Here is a 15,742-nt window from a genome sequence, read left to right as displayed (position 1 = left end):
AGTTCCAAGTAATCGTTGAAACCCATGGGTAACACCTTCTCAAGGACGAATCCAACTGTGTTGGCCTTTGAGGATGTAACCTCTTGGTATCGCGGACTCGTCGCCCTCAAAGAGTGTTGAACATCGTCGCTTAAAATACTCTGTTAAAAGGACATAATTGTACATCCTAGTCTGTTCCATTTAACTAAAGATATATCTTCTAAATTACACATACAGACCTACTTTACTTGTTACCACATCTACCTCAGTTGACTCTTACATAGCTATGTCCATTAGCGGTCCTATGATGGGCGAGTTTACCTGAATTCGGAGTGAAATCCCTGCATTTTACACAATAGATGTTCATCATTTATTTAGCTGTTAAATTAAGTCAATAAACTGCCTGGAGTAATACAAATAAGGATGGCGTTTTCCCTACTTTATCATTGAGTGATTTGGGCAAGAAAATGCAGTTTCCTGAGGCTATTTTCACCAATAAATCACGGGGATTCGTACATTCTTATGTGTATAACTACTGGTTATCATCGTCAATAGCTGTAGACTTCTGTCAGATCATTCCGCGATTGCCAGGATGGGCATCTTCACGAGAGCGTGGCCCATGTTTATAAGAGCAGAGGGGATTTCCTGGGAAAACCCCTTTAAGTGTAACGTCACGATAGTAGTTTAAACGGTGTTCCCAGTTATAGTTTATTTTGTGGCTTAGTAGCAGAAACTGCAATAACTTCGGCATATTTTCCCAGTTTTCTCTTCAGAAATCCTAGAGCATACTATCAATTTCCAGCTCCAAATTCATTTTCAAACTTCCAGTAGTTGATATCGGCTTGTCTTCGCTCCATAATTACCTGCATACGATGTTCACACAAATACTTTATAAATTGCACACCTGGTCCTTTTGACGTTGTAAAGGAATCCGATGCACCTTTCAATCTTACTTGCCATATATTGGCCTATGCATTCTCTGGTACAATCAAGCTTTGAGCGAATATTGGCAACAAATTCTAATTCTAGTAGAACTTCATCTACCGTTACTTGTTTGGCGAGCAAACATGCCATGGACGAGTCTAAAGGATTACATGTGCAATCTATAGCTTATTATCATATCAACACCTACTTTTATTGATATCTCACAAACTATTGCATTGCAACAAATTCAATGCTTTTTACATTATTATTCTAAAGGAATTTCATTTTTTTCAAAAAATATTTTTTGGGTAATACTCTGATTTCGTGAGGTTTTCGGTATCTTATAAACTCTTTGATAAACAATTATATTTTTGACATGGGTGATTTCCACGACTGCCGTGGACCGAACAGCGAAAATGACGTTGTGTCCACGACATTTTTTGTTAATGCCCGTCTGTGTACGTGTCCGTGGCATGCATCTTGATGGGAAAAATGAATGATGTTGTCAAGTGTTTTGTCGTGAAGTTCGGCTTTTTTTATGAAAAATAAAATTATATATGATAAGACTCACGGAAAGAATCAGAAAATAAAAAAGCGATCTCAGTAAGTCTCGAACCCAGCAAGCTGGCATCATGGGCAGGTGACTTTACCATGAGGCCACGGGGGTTTATGAAGGAGCAGAGGGACTCTTTTACTTCTGACTCTCAGTCTTGAGCATTTGCTTTTCGCCCATTGTTGTAAAAGAATAGCATGCCGCGAAGTTACTATTTATAGCTCACAAGATCATTTGCATAAGATATTGATGACGTTTTAGTCACGTGACAGGCGGACATCGACACTTATTTCTACGCATTTGAGCTTATTCCAAAGTAAATTAATTTTGATCCTGCATTGTTTTTAGCATGAATGATACCATAGAGTCAGAGAGAGAAATATTCAGAACAATTATGTAGTATTTCCAACACTCGGACATGTGCCAGATTGAATCTAACTGCCCAAGTCAGAAAGCCTGAAACCATTACGAAACCGCATGTTTGTCCGACATTGCCTGTAATTCAGCGATGGGGAAATAGAGGGCAGCAGCTGCAGTGACGTCATCTTCGCGGAATGCTTTTTCAGATGCAAAATGACGCCAAACGCCATTTCGAAAAAAATAGATATTTAGATATATGCTGAAATGAAGCCGACATTCTCCTCTAACTTTCAACTCAAAGTGAAATAAAAATTCGCTGAGGACTTGATCGATTTGATTGGATGAAAATTGTCGTTGACGGAACGTCATTTTCGAGGCTCGCGTCCCAGACTCAGTCATGGAATTAACCATTTCGTATATTTAAAAAAAAATTTGAACAGAATTTTTTTCCTTGAATTATTTAGCACAAAATGTGTCACAAAGTGACATTGGTTTAGGTGTAGTGCATGTGTGTGAATATTACAAGAAAACACAAATTCGGGTCGGTATACCAAAACTGCGTTGGATTAGGCGCATTAGTTTGTGATGTATCATATTGAGTAGACATTGATATCATTATGAGCTAGACTGTAAACATACGAGCCTGTCACAGAATTGGGGCGAGTTTGCATTTTGTTGGTCTTGCGCCAAGTTCAGTGCCCATGGGGCTCATATTTCGGCCATCTTGTTGACACTAAATCTTTGGAAAAGTGTCAAGTTCCCGTGTCGAACATAATTATCGCAAAGTTCATAATCGGATCGGAAGAGACAAGTGGACTTCATATTTAAAGGTCACCTGTAACACTTTTTAACTTGCATAAGATAACAAACACAGTTGTGAAAACTGCTTAAATATCGAACTACCCATCTTCAAGTCATGGCAAGTACTAAATTCAAACATTCCAGAAGGTGCAGGAAGAACAAACTAATGATGTACATTGTGCTGTACTAAAATAAAGTTTTTCAACGACGTGGATATTAAGGACTTTAAAAAAAAAGGCGGATGCACATTTATGACAGAAGCACTTTGGAATTTGAAATAATATTGTAAAGATGCATGCAAAGATAAAGATCAAGATGAAAACAGTGGTGAATTTAATTCTATCTCAGGAATCACTAGATAATTGTAATTCAACTTCGAAAGATGAAGTTAGAGTTGGAATTGCAGGAAAGCGCTACTTCTAGTTTATTTTTCAGTTCTTGTGAGATGGATATATTCAAGGCTTATTCAGCCAGACAGTTGGATGTTGAAAAACCTACCTCTTTTTTGGCTCCTCAAGATATGATATTTTGACGCGATAGTTGGGTAAATCCTAAAACTCGACATTTGACTCATTGGAATGGAATGACCCAAAAATGATATGTTGCGCTGCGTGGACGAATAATAATAACTTAAAACAGGAGACCTTCTTAAGAACTTGCCATTCCAATAAAGTTCGACACGAGACTTAGGAGAAAACTTATTCCAGCCAATGGTGACAGCAAAATGCTGCCAACTTATACGACTGGCAGCAGAATGATAACCTCCCGAAAAGTGAAAAAAATCTGCCCTCCTGTGTTTAGCTGTACTTTTGTGCCAAACACCAATCACAAAGTTTGTACACGCCTCCCCTATACTTAGTTTCCTTGCATTACTTAAGAAACCTATCCACATATTTGAGGGAGGCTTGGTTTGAAGGAATCTCATATAAAATATAATAGTAATCTTTTGAAACTTGAATATATTTATATAGGGTAGAATTGCGGATGCTTTTTTATCATTAAACTGAAGCACTTTTCCAAACACTACGGAGTCAACGTAACTCGCATTTCCAATCAGGCTACGAAATAAATATGATTAAAATTGAGCTGGGAAGTACGGGATGGTAGACAGAAAATGATAGGTTGACAAATGTAATGGCTTTCATTAGTTAAATCGGTGACGTTCCAATTATCCCGTCAAACTGAACATCCTCTCCCTCTTGACTGAGCGGCTTGGACATCCATGTTAGGTGTAGTGAGACACGTAATAGACTACCTCTTTCGCAACCACACCCGGCATATACCAGGCCCGTACACTACGTACTAATGGCCCGCAGTAATCTATACTGCCAAATTTTCCCCAAGTTCTGTCGCTTACCACAATCCCTATATTTTCGTTTTTTGGTTGGTTACACAAGAAATATTAGATGGCAGCACTGCACTCAATCCAATGCTATGATTGCGTAATGCTAGCTATTTTACAATGAAACTTTGGATCCAGGCCGCCCGGTCTATACCGGTTGTGGGTCAGGAGTATGGTACACTGCCAAAAACCTACTGTAGCGAAAGAAGAGCATTGTTTTACGTTGATTGGCTTTTTTCTGTTTTTTCAAGAAAACTTGAACTTAATTGGCTGTGCTTATTGTTAGTATCCATGAATGGGTTGACGCAAAGTTGCCTGAAGCCAGTATCTGTAACTGTGCAAAATGTCTTATACAAACCGTATATCATGATCAGATCCATCGAGTTTGTAGTCAAGAAAAGCTAGCAATGAGAATATAACATTATAAGTACATGTATTGCCAATAAGCGCTTGAAACTAGTACTAGTACACAAACCATAAACTACAGTTATTACAGTGAACGCTTACACTAAGATCCATATGTGAAAACAATATTCTAAGGGAAACCAACCACATGTTCCATTTTTCATACACATAATGTATGTCAATGATCATCATCAACAATGTCCGCATCAAACACCAACAGAAGTTGAAGTCAGATAACAACACTTGTTTGGGAACCTACACTCTGTGATTCTGATTAACAGTCATAATCAGCGTGTCTCGTGTACCAAGTCGAATACCACGTTGTGCATTGATCCATTCGGAAAAAGAAATCCTCATTTTGCTTGGATGCCCATGTAGTTTTGCTTGAAAATCGCCACCATTTTTTTGCCACATGTTCCATTTTCAGTTTCAAAGTGGTCGTTAACTGACCTTTTACGACATTGGCGAAGTGAATTCATAAGAAACATGAACGGGATATGAAAAGTGGCACCCTGTGATGATTGCAGGCGCACTCAGCTCGGGCTTTCTTTCAAGTTTTAAACAGGCAAAACATTTTCCGTTTTGCTATCATTAAAACAATATGCGTATTGAGAAACTGTCTAACAACCTTCGCGTGAGGGTGCAATGGTCATTTATTGTAATATATGTGAACCACGTCGACTGATGACCATATCGATGCTGCACATCCAGTGCTCTGTGAGTGAGAACGGTAGCGACACTGCGGATTGTTGGTAATCAATCATATAATATGAGCGCGTTTTACACATGGCTGACGGTCTTTCAAAGCATGGCGGACGTGTGTTTGTGTTTTCTAACTTGGCCGCTAGGGTTTGGCAGTTTTTTTCATGAACGCAGCGTTACTTGATCTGATTTGACTTGAGATAATATCCGCTAGTTAGCCAATGGGTATTTAACGTAGTGTCTAAGTTGTTTCAAACAACCATGCCCATACCTCGTAATGGTATGTCAATTCGAACAGAATGGTCTGCCTGTGCAGATGACTCGAGGTCAGCTCCTGGGACAATGAATAAACACAATAAGCCCAGCATGATTCCTTGAGTGATGACTTCAGTGAATATGTAAAAATGGTGTTCTTGTGTTCAGGCATGCATGGTTCGCAAGCCATACCAGCGCCGCCCTTGATTTCCCTCAATGGCCACATCTTATTATTCAAATCTACAGAGATATAAACTTTGGTCTCTCCCCGGCCCTAATGCCAGGTACACTTTCTTGATAAATTCTTGGCATCTGATTAGCAAGAGAACAATGTGAGGACACCTATCAACCAATCCAAAGCCATCTGCGTGGCCTCTGTCTTACCTTTCGGGGAAGAACCTGCGATCACACCTTCTATAAGTGTCATAAGCGAACACATCCACAGAACGTATGAAAACGATCTCATCACTGATGTCAGTTTCAAACACTAAGAGAAGCTCAAAATCAACTGACAACACTTTTGGGAATCTTTGTGGTGATTCTGATTAACAGTCAATCAGTCTGTCGCTTATACGTAGTCCAACACTTATTCGTGCCTTGATGCATTCTGAAAATAGTGTCCTTTATTTTGCATGTTAGCTTGGATGTCATTGTAGTTTTGTTTTAAATTCGCCTTTGTTATACATTATATGATTTTAAATTCAGTACGTTTAAAATCAATATTATTGATCGAGTTCACTATCAGAAACACAAAGCTCTTTGTGTCTTTATCATTAATAAATCGATGCATACAAGAGTGGAAGCTATATATTTTGAAAAGATATATCGGGTGGCCAATAAAAAAAATCAGACAGTACTTTCACTATGGTTAAACATAAGGTGTGCCCCCTTACAATGCCGAGAAACAAAATACAGTAGACTCGCGTATACCCCGCCGTCAAAGCCAACACGATTACGAAATTTTCTAACTCCAGCGAAGTTGTCAAATTTTACTCTGAGGTCCAAACTTCGCTTAGTCCGGACTAACGAAGGTGGTGCAGTTCGATGGCAACAGGCGGCGCCACGCTATGCGAGTTAGGCTAAACTCTTCAAAACTGGAGGTAAAGAAAATAGGCCACCTCTGTCTATGAACAGCGAGCCATAGTTACGATAAAGCACTAGAATTTACTTAAATCAAGAATTGAATTATGAAATAAGAACGAATCAGAATTGACAGAAATCCCGCGTGTTTGTTTTGACAGAACCAACACTTCCGCTCATGCGCAATACGTTCACATTGACACGCCACCTGTAGCCTTACTTAGTAACTTGATCATAATCCGGACTAATGCGGTTCCATTACAGGTAATTTCTGCTTTAGATCCGGGTATATTCTAATTTCGGCTATAAATCTGCTTGTCCTATCCGAACTTAATAAGACCGCTCTTAGTGAGATCCGGACTTGTGTAGTCCGGATTAGCTGTAATGGAAGCACAACTAATTCGGATGTAGTCCGCACTTGGCTGTAGTGGAACCACAACGTATAGTGGGTTCGAGACGGGGCATCAATCACCTCTCGATTATAGACGTAATTTGATCATAATTGGTCTAATTATTCCCGCACAATAGTAGCAGGATAATGATGACTCAATAGTACCGATAATTGACTGAGACTTGTGTGAAGCGTTTGTCCGATCAGGATTTTAAAACTTGTTTCATGTGAAGTATTGATGAGTATAAAATTATCGCTCTTGTGCTTAGTATTTGCTGTTCCTGAGCAGTTGTAAATGTACATGTATGGTCACGATGACAGATGATGAAGATGGTGAAGGTGGTAATGCTGACATCGATTTGCATCCCGGGCCCAAGGCAACATCACCATTGCTATTCATCATCTCAAAATATTCGATATTTAGATGATTAGGCCTGCATTCAGGCCCACCTTTTAGGCCATACGTATGCAAGGACACCGTCACAAAACGTGCGCCGATATCGAATCAATCCACGGACATTGTGCGATTGGTTAGCAAGATGACCTCAGCAATACGTATGAGGAGCTTCCAACCTTGAATGGGCGACGGGCTGATGCAGACGGACCAGTCATTCAGGAATTACAAGTATCATCAGGGAAAACACAATGTTTTCTGTTATACCAATATGAAAAGGACATGACTTCTTGATTGTATAAAGTGGCTCACAACAACCCCCTGTCATTGTTGTCAATTGCCATGAATAGGGGATTGGCCCATGTATTTCCTACGAACCACTTCCTTCTGATCTCATGAAACTGATCCTGCCTGAGGAAATCGTTAATGGGGGTAATTGTCACAATGACTGCTTATAATTCAAGTAGCCTAGTTTCGGGTGAGATCATAAACAATTTTGATGTCATAAAACCTCATATAAAGTCGCCGCTTCGCTTCATGCATGCCCTTGTCTATTATTTCACCCAAAATGCACACCCACTTTTAAAGAAACAAGAAAGACATTGTACTTGGTTAATGGTTTTATAGTTCTGGCCCTTCGTAAAAAAAATGCATAATATTCTCATCATCACTAACCTGATGATCTTCCACCCAATTGTCAAATTGTTTCAAGATCCCTTGTAGTCATAGCTATATACAATTTTGAAAATGGAGTTCACTACGACGCGTCGAAATCTTCTCCTTAGCTGCGTTTGCATAGGACTTGGCTGGAGGGAGGGAGTCTTCGCAGAAAACACCTTTGTAAAGAAAGAGTTCAGCTCCAAAGGGGCATTTTCACTTGACGGGGGGGGGGGGCAATTGTTGGCGACAATAGACGGGGGGCAATTGTTGGCGACAATAGACCGGGGGGGGGGGGCAATTGCTGGCGACAATAGACGGGGGGCAATTGTTGGCGACAATAGACGGGGGGGGGGGCAATTGTTGGCGACAATACACGGGGGGGCAATTGTTGGCGACAATACACGGGGGGGGGCAATTGTTGGCGACAATAGACCGGGGGGGGCAACTGCTGGCGACAATAGACGGGGGGGGGCAATTGTTGGCGACAATAGACCGGGGGGGGGGGGGGCGAATTTTTTATTCCCAATCGACATATCCATTGCACCTTTCATGACTCTTCTGATTGGCTGAAGGTTTGCTAACGTCAGAGTGAGACTTCGGGGATTTAGCCGGGTGGATTCAGAACTTGACTTATAATCTGAAGATCGCTGGTTCGAGTCCCACTTGAGCCGTAATTTTTCCGTTCATTTTTTCGCAACGTTTCATTTCTGTCTGGTTGTTGTGCTGCACGGTGGCTAAAATTACACCATGTATGTTATTTTTATAATTTAGATGTATTTATTTTTTGATTTTAATCCTCGGAATTTATTTATTTGTCTTTTGAATATCAGCCTCCAAGTAGCAGGATTACAGGAGCACGCCCATACTCCCTTCAGCCAAGCCGCGCCATTCGCGTAGTAGCTACCTTCCTACCAATACAATAAAGTATCCCTTTAACTCTAAACATCTGGGTCTAAACAACCTTTGGGTTATCAATACAGTGGGTGATTTCAAAGTCAGTTTTTAGATTTAGTTTTAAAACCAAATGGAACACCAACACCCTTGATTAAACCACCATTGAAATGAAGTGGGTTTAAATTTCATCCTATTTCAAAGTCGGTGTTTGTTGGTTTTAGCATTTTGTCCGGTTTTAGCTTAAAACTAAGGAATGGTTTTAGTGTCAGAAACTAACACCGGGACTAAAACTAAAACTCTCCACAACACCAGAAATGAAATCAGTTCTGGTGTTAGTTTTGACACTCCGATTAAGCTTTATCCTTTTTCAAATTAGGTTTTAGTTTCACACTGAAACCAATTGGAACACCAAGGTCTTATCTTAATCCCAGCTCGGTGTTATTTGGAAGATTTGTAGTGCATTTTGTATTACCAATAAAACTAACACCTTAGGCATTAACACCAAGTGGATTTCAAAGTTGGTGTTGGTGTTAAGAAAAAAAAAATCATGTTGTTCGTACCATTTCAAGAAGTAGTTGCTGGTATTTTGAACGCTGATGGGAATGATGATGGACGTGAAAGAAGACGACCTAATTTGTATTTCTGACAAATGTTTTCAATGTTTTGACAATTTTTATTTGAGGCGTCTGCTAAAATACTTGTCAGGCAAGATCGGAAGCGGTTACAATAGGGAAACAACAGTAACAACGACAACAACATGCATGTTTGGTTTTTCCGAGGTTTTTTCTCTGTCCATCTTGGCGTTAGCTTTACCTGCAGAATAAAAAAAACCCTCTTCTTAGTTTCAGCCCAGGTTTTAAGTGTATAGATAAAACCAGGTGTTGGTATTAAACTAAAACCTCGAATTGGTCTTATCAAGACATAGGTTTTTAGGGGTAGAAATTAAGAATAAAACTGACACTAACACCCAACACTAAAACCAAAACCAACTTTGAAATCACCCAGTGTCCCTTTATCTCGTTAAATTCAGGGTTGAAGCGACATTTTGGTCATCAATACAGTGTCCCTTTAACTCGAAACCTATGGATCCAACCTTCAATTCACAAATTTTGGTCTTTACATTCAGCGATAAGAACAGTGTCTAAACTGGTAAATAAAAGCTACAAGAGCATACAGAGACGATTACACGTAGCCAAGATGTACAGTTACTAGTTCCACACACACTAGCCTACACAGCTGAGCGCAGCATTACCAGTCCTGCTTTCTCGAGTGGAAAAACTTCGCTTGCGCTGCTAAAAATGGTGCTGATTATCAAACCAGTCACTTCATTCAAACTAACATATGATTAAGCCTACATTTTACAACAAGATTGGAGTGATTTTCCATCGACAATTCCTCACCAAGAGACAAGACCACAATTGAAGTGGACATTTTTACCCATTTCGGCCATTTTCACTCCAAATTTGAACCACCCCCTATGGCCAGGTTGTCAAATTTCAAAATTAATTTTTTTACCAAACAATTTATTTATATCTGTAGACTTGCCAGAGCAAATATGTTTTCAATACCTCTCCAAATATTTACTTGAGAGTTAAAAACATGCACTCGTCTTATTGATAGGCCTGGACCCTCCAACCTATGAATATTCATTAGTGGTCTTGTCTCCCGAAGCGGCAAAGACTGGAGGCTGCCATTACAGCGATGACGTAGGTCCTGTTCCAAACTTTCAGCCAATCAGAAGAGTTATAAAAGGAGCAATGGATATGTCGATTGGGAATAAAAAATTCGCGACCGGGGGAGGGGGGGGGGGTTGGCCCCGGGGAAAATTGTCCTAGAACCCCTCTGGATATTAGCATCATGAAAGATTTTAAGTGCCAACTACGTGCCATCTGGAAAGCCTGGAAAATTGGTCACACCGAGGATGATTGGGAAAGTCCCCAAATCGAACTTCGAGAGGTCGTGAAAATGATCAGCTTGTCTTGGGAGACGATCAGTGCTGATGCTGTGCCCACTTGTGGAGCTGGCGATAACCGTCTGCTCAATTATTGACGACAATGAAGGTCAACAAGTAGAACTTGGACAATTAGCTGATTTACAGTTTTAAGATGAAGAGCCAGATTATCAAGAATAAACAAGATTGTTATTTGCTTCATCATATAAAATGTATCCATATCCCGGTGAAAGGAATGGCAAGTTGCCATTGAAATAATGCATCTGCCTTCTCTTCATTGACGCAGCAATATTCCATCCATTGTAAGCATTCAACAGTTGCAACACACTACCCATTGCTATTAAGGGCAGCTTTGATTTTGCGTTTTGAGTGCTGCAGGATTAATAGGCGATCATGAATAGTCCACTATCTAGCCCGATGTTCTGAAGCTTTGACAACACATGTACATGTACAATGTCATATGTTTCAACATTGTTCGCAAAAGCCAGATAACCTCCAGGGGTAGCGAGCATAAAGGGGTCGTAAGCCTACGTCAGGACTAAGCCAGGCGTAGAAGAGGTCGTAGAGTTAATATGGTGAGCATAAAGGTGGGCGTAAACTGCGACTGGGTATAAATCTGGTCGTACCTCTACGCCTGCTTGGTAGGAGGCGTAAGTCATTTCAGACCAGTCGTAAGTCGATGGGTCATATTAATAAAGTCTGGTAAATGCTTTTATTTAAGAATTTTACGAGGTTCACCAATGCATGTGTACAGCCGAATTCAAGTAAAAGCATTTACTAGCTTTTTTCATATCGTATACAAGAAGGTGCACTTGGAATAGAGTTTAACTGCGCCGATTTGGGCCGCATTTACAATACACAGGAATGCATGTACTTCTCGAAATCAAATTGCCTATGAATTCATAATGGCCAGACTTATACGGCTTGCGGATGAGTTTGGGCGTCGTCAGATGAGACGTGAGAGGGTTTTCAGGGATAGAACGAATCCACTCGAACGGTACGATGATAGCGAGATCTATGACCGATTTCGATTTCGGAGGGAAGACATCTTCGAACTGACGGACATGCTAGGGGATGAAATTAAAAGTCCAACTAACAGAAACCATTCGATTCCGCCAGTTTTGTGCATTCTTACGGCACTGAGATTCTACGCAACCGGCAATTACCACCTTGTCACAGGAGATTTGTTCGGGATACATCGAACCACTGCATCAAGAATGATCAGACGGGTTTCGGACTCTCTGGCACGCAGATTGGACGAGTACGTTCATTTTCCACCCGAGGGAGATGGCGTGAGGCGTATAAAGGCCGCGTTTTTTGATATAGCAGGATTTCCAAACGTATGCGGTGCCATCGATTGCAGTCACATCCCCATTCAAGCACCAAGTCAAAATGAATTTGAATATGTGAATCGGAAAGGGGTACATTCTATCAATGCTCAGGCAATATGTGACTCGGGAAACATATTTCTGAATGGTGTGATTCGATGGCCTGGCGGTACCCACGATTCCCGCATCTTAACCAAAAGTGAAATATCCCGCGACTTCGAAACTGGACGGATAAGTGGCTTCCTAATCGGAGACAGTGGGTACCCTCTTCGACAATGGCTGATGACGCCACTGTATGTGGCAGCAAATCGGAAGGAGAGGAGATACAATACGTCACACAAGCGAACCCGTAGTGTTATCGAGCGCACATTCGGCATATGGAAACGTCGATTCCATGGTCTTCATAACAAACTACGAATGACACCAGAGAGATGCTGCGTAGTGATCGCTGCAACTATGGTATTGCACAACATTGCCATGAGGAAGGGACTGCCAGATTTTGATGATGAAATCCCAGATGAAATGGAAGATATACATGGTGAATTCGACGGACAGGAAAACGGACAAGAAATAAGGCGACAGCTCATTGACAACGTTTTTGCGTAGGTAACATTTAATTATCATTTTGACAGAAATGCACATAAAATCTGCTTTTGTAATTACATCAGAGCTCTCCCTACAACCTAAGTTGTTATGTCCTTTCTGAACTTTCTCTAGCAAGGTGACGTATTTTATGGAAACAAAATCATTATTTATCATCAATGCGTACAAATGGATTAGACCACGCCTTTCATATCAATGATACATTCCGATGACAAGGTTATATTTCATCTGCCACTTTGTTTGTCAAAGTAAGAACACCAATCAGTCCGTCATCCTTATAGTTAATGATTAATTATAAAGTCTATTGACTTAGTTGTTCTATTTCCATTTCTAACTTTCTCTTCTTGAGTACCATTACTTCTTTTTGAAGCATTATGAGTCGCCTCTCCTCCCTCAGCTTTTCACGCTCTTGCTTAATTTTGTCCATTTCCAGCTTTAGTTTCTTCTCTTCCAGCTGAAGCACCTTGCTGTAAGGTACGGACCTGCGGGCGGTAGCAGGAGTTGCAGACGCATCCTCTTCCGAGTGATGTGAGGAACTGAATGAGGCTTCTCCATCACCATTGGAGTCGCATTGTGGGGACTGGTTGCCTTGGGCGAAGGCGGACTCATCTGCACCATCATCTGATGTAGCTTAAAGTAAAATAAGAAACATTTCCTAAAATATGCAAGTGCTGCTGATAAAAATAACATTCTAACATGATTAGCACTTATTACTGAACTTTATACTGCTTCTACCCTATTGTATTGAAAGAGTTAATAACATGTTACTGCCGCATGAAAATTTTTCAAAAAATTATTTTTGTCGACTTTTTTCTATGAAAATGTTTCGTCTTGTTTCCAATTTGTAAAATACATATAGGATGATGCCACCAATTTTCTACCACCTCCAATTTTCGACCAGCTGGTGTTATTCTTTCCAGTTGATCAAAATATTTTCGATTTCATGAAAGCTCTACCTTCATGTGCATGTCATCTCCACATAAAAATCAAATATTTTTAATCAGACATAAGAAAAACGCGCCTTGGTCGAAAATTGGAGGTTGTCAAAAATTGGTTGTACTGACATACCTTCTATTATGTCTGCTGCCGAGGTCGACGCCGGTGCCTCAGGTCGAGTAGCCGTTGGCATCCTCGGTCGTTTGGCAGATACCGACGAATGGATCAAGGCTGTGGTGATCCCGGGTCTTAAGGTTGATGTCGGTGCACGAGATATAGTAGCCGTTGGCATCCTCGGTCGTTTGGCAGATACCGACGAATGGATCAAGGCTGTGGTGATCCCGGGTCTTAAGGTCGATGTCGGTGCACGAGATATAGTAGCCGTTTGCATCCTCGGTCCTTGGTTAGATATTGATGGGCGAGTTGTCACCGGTATGGTCATTCTTGACCCATGGGTTGACAGTGGTAAACGAGATGTTGAGGGTGATGTGATCTTTTTCTGCTGAGCAATAGATGCCGATCTAGGAGGCTCTGACATCGGTTGACTTTGCAGTATTGCTGCTTTGGTATGGCGCGTGCGGCTCTCAACGTCCTTTAAGCCTGTGAATGATACAGCATCATCTCCGTAGACATCCAAAATCTTATTCGAAATATCAGAAATTGGAGTTGCTGGTCCTCCTCCAGTGGGCGGGTTCTTGTTTTTTGTGACCTCTTTTTTGGCATCAGAAAGCATGTCTTTCCATTTTTTCCGGACTTCGTCTACTTCTCGTTTCGCCCGTGGATTCAGCGCATTCACTTTGTTAGTCATTTCCGTCCAAATTTGATTCTTCCGGGTATTCGTAACTGTATTGGAATGTCTGGACGTTAATACCTCGCGGAACTTCGCGAATTCTTCCACAATGCATAGCTTTTCTTCCTGTGAAAAATTCGCCTTTCTTTTGCCACGCTCGGCCATCCTTTAACGTCTCCTGAACAAGGCGCATTCAGAATGCCCCCTAATATAAACGCAGATGGACACCATTGCCCATAAGCGGCCCATACACCATTAAACATTATTATTGGTCCATATGAAGAGCCACGACAAGGTAAATATATTGTTAAACCTTGTTCATACCATTATAAAATTCTACCATCCCATTCTGAAAGGCTTAGGTAATCGATTAAACGCGCCATTCATAGTTTCGCCAAAGGTGCGCCTCCGTCTTAGCGTCATATCATTACGACCGCTTTTATGCTCTCCTTCTAAATCAGGGCCGTAACCTTTATGCTCACCGACTAAAAATATTTACACCTGGTCCTACGTCCAGAGTTACGACCGACTTTAGGCCCTGACTTACAACCTCTTTATGCTCGCTACCCCAGGTGAGTATCCGTAACGCGCAGGTCGCTTAATAGTTCGGGTCATCAATGTCTATTGTTGAAGTAAAATGGACATCATCGCTTTTGTTAGAGTAGAAATTGACAACGTCACTGGACTTAGAAAATCAGGCCTGGGTCAGACGGCGAGCTATGCGAGAAACTACTGTCTCTGCTAAAATATGTTACACTTACACCTCAGTACCCGGTTTAATCAGCCATGTGAACTCACCCATTGCCTGGGTTTATCCAAGCATGTTCCATAGTGTGTTTGCCCTGTATGTTGTAGGTGGTCTAAACTGGCGTTTACACTTGTGTCTAGTGCTAAATCGTCGGAGCCAATCAGATTGCTGGGTCAGGGGTTAGGGTTAGGGTTAAGGTTAGGGTTAGGGTTAGGGTTAGGTTTAGGGTTAGGTTTAGGGTTAGACATATTTTAGTGAATATCATAGAAAAACGAAAGGAGAGCATGTAGCGCGAATGATTGGTTTCCTTTTCGAATCCAGGTTTGAATATTTGTTTTGTTACAATAATGCTGATCGGTTTACATACATGTGGGATTCAATATGTCATCTATCACGGTTCATGTGTCACTGTATCGTGGATGTTGGTTAACTGATGTGTGGTGTTGAAAAGCAACACTTTGTATACAAGACGTGTCATGGAGGTGAGAGGCTACATCGTGAATATTACGTCGCCTGCTCTATATGAAAACGACGTTCGTTATTAAAGTGACATATTACATGTGGCAACAGCCAATTACCCCCCACCCCCTTCCCTACCCCCCTCACCTCCATCATCATCGTCAGATTGGTTGATGGAGTTGCATGC

At 41.1% G+C, this 15,742-nt stretch overlaps 1 long non-coding RNA gene across 2 annotated transcripts; it reads right to left on the bottom strand.

Annotated features, from left to right (window-relative positions):
• Positions 1-2,272: 2,272 nt before the first annotated feature.
• Positions 2,273-5,954, bottom strand: LOC135501358 (uncharacterized). 2 transcript variants are annotated; one of them, XR_010449585.1, is made up of 3 exons: positions 5,706-5,954; positions 4,318-4,360; positions 2,273-3,675 (listed from the first exon to the last, which is right to left on the bottom strand). It is a non-coding gene; the product is annotated as an uncharacterized LOC135501358 (long non-coding RNA). The 2 variants fall into 2 exon arrangements; XR_010449584.1 differs by lacking the exon at positions 5,706-5,954 and adding an exon at positions 4,624-5,293.
• Positions 5,955-15,742: the final 9,788 nt, after the last annotated feature.

This window comes from Lineus longissimus, chromosome 17, assembly GCF_910592395.1.
Source record: "Lineus longissimus chromosome 17, tnLinLong1.2, whole genome shotgun sequence".
NCBI lineage: Eukaryota > Metazoa > Nemertea > Pilidiophora > Heteronemertea > Lineidae > Lineus > Lineus longissimus.
This window is presented reverse-complemented; position numbering and strand designations above follow the sequence as displayed.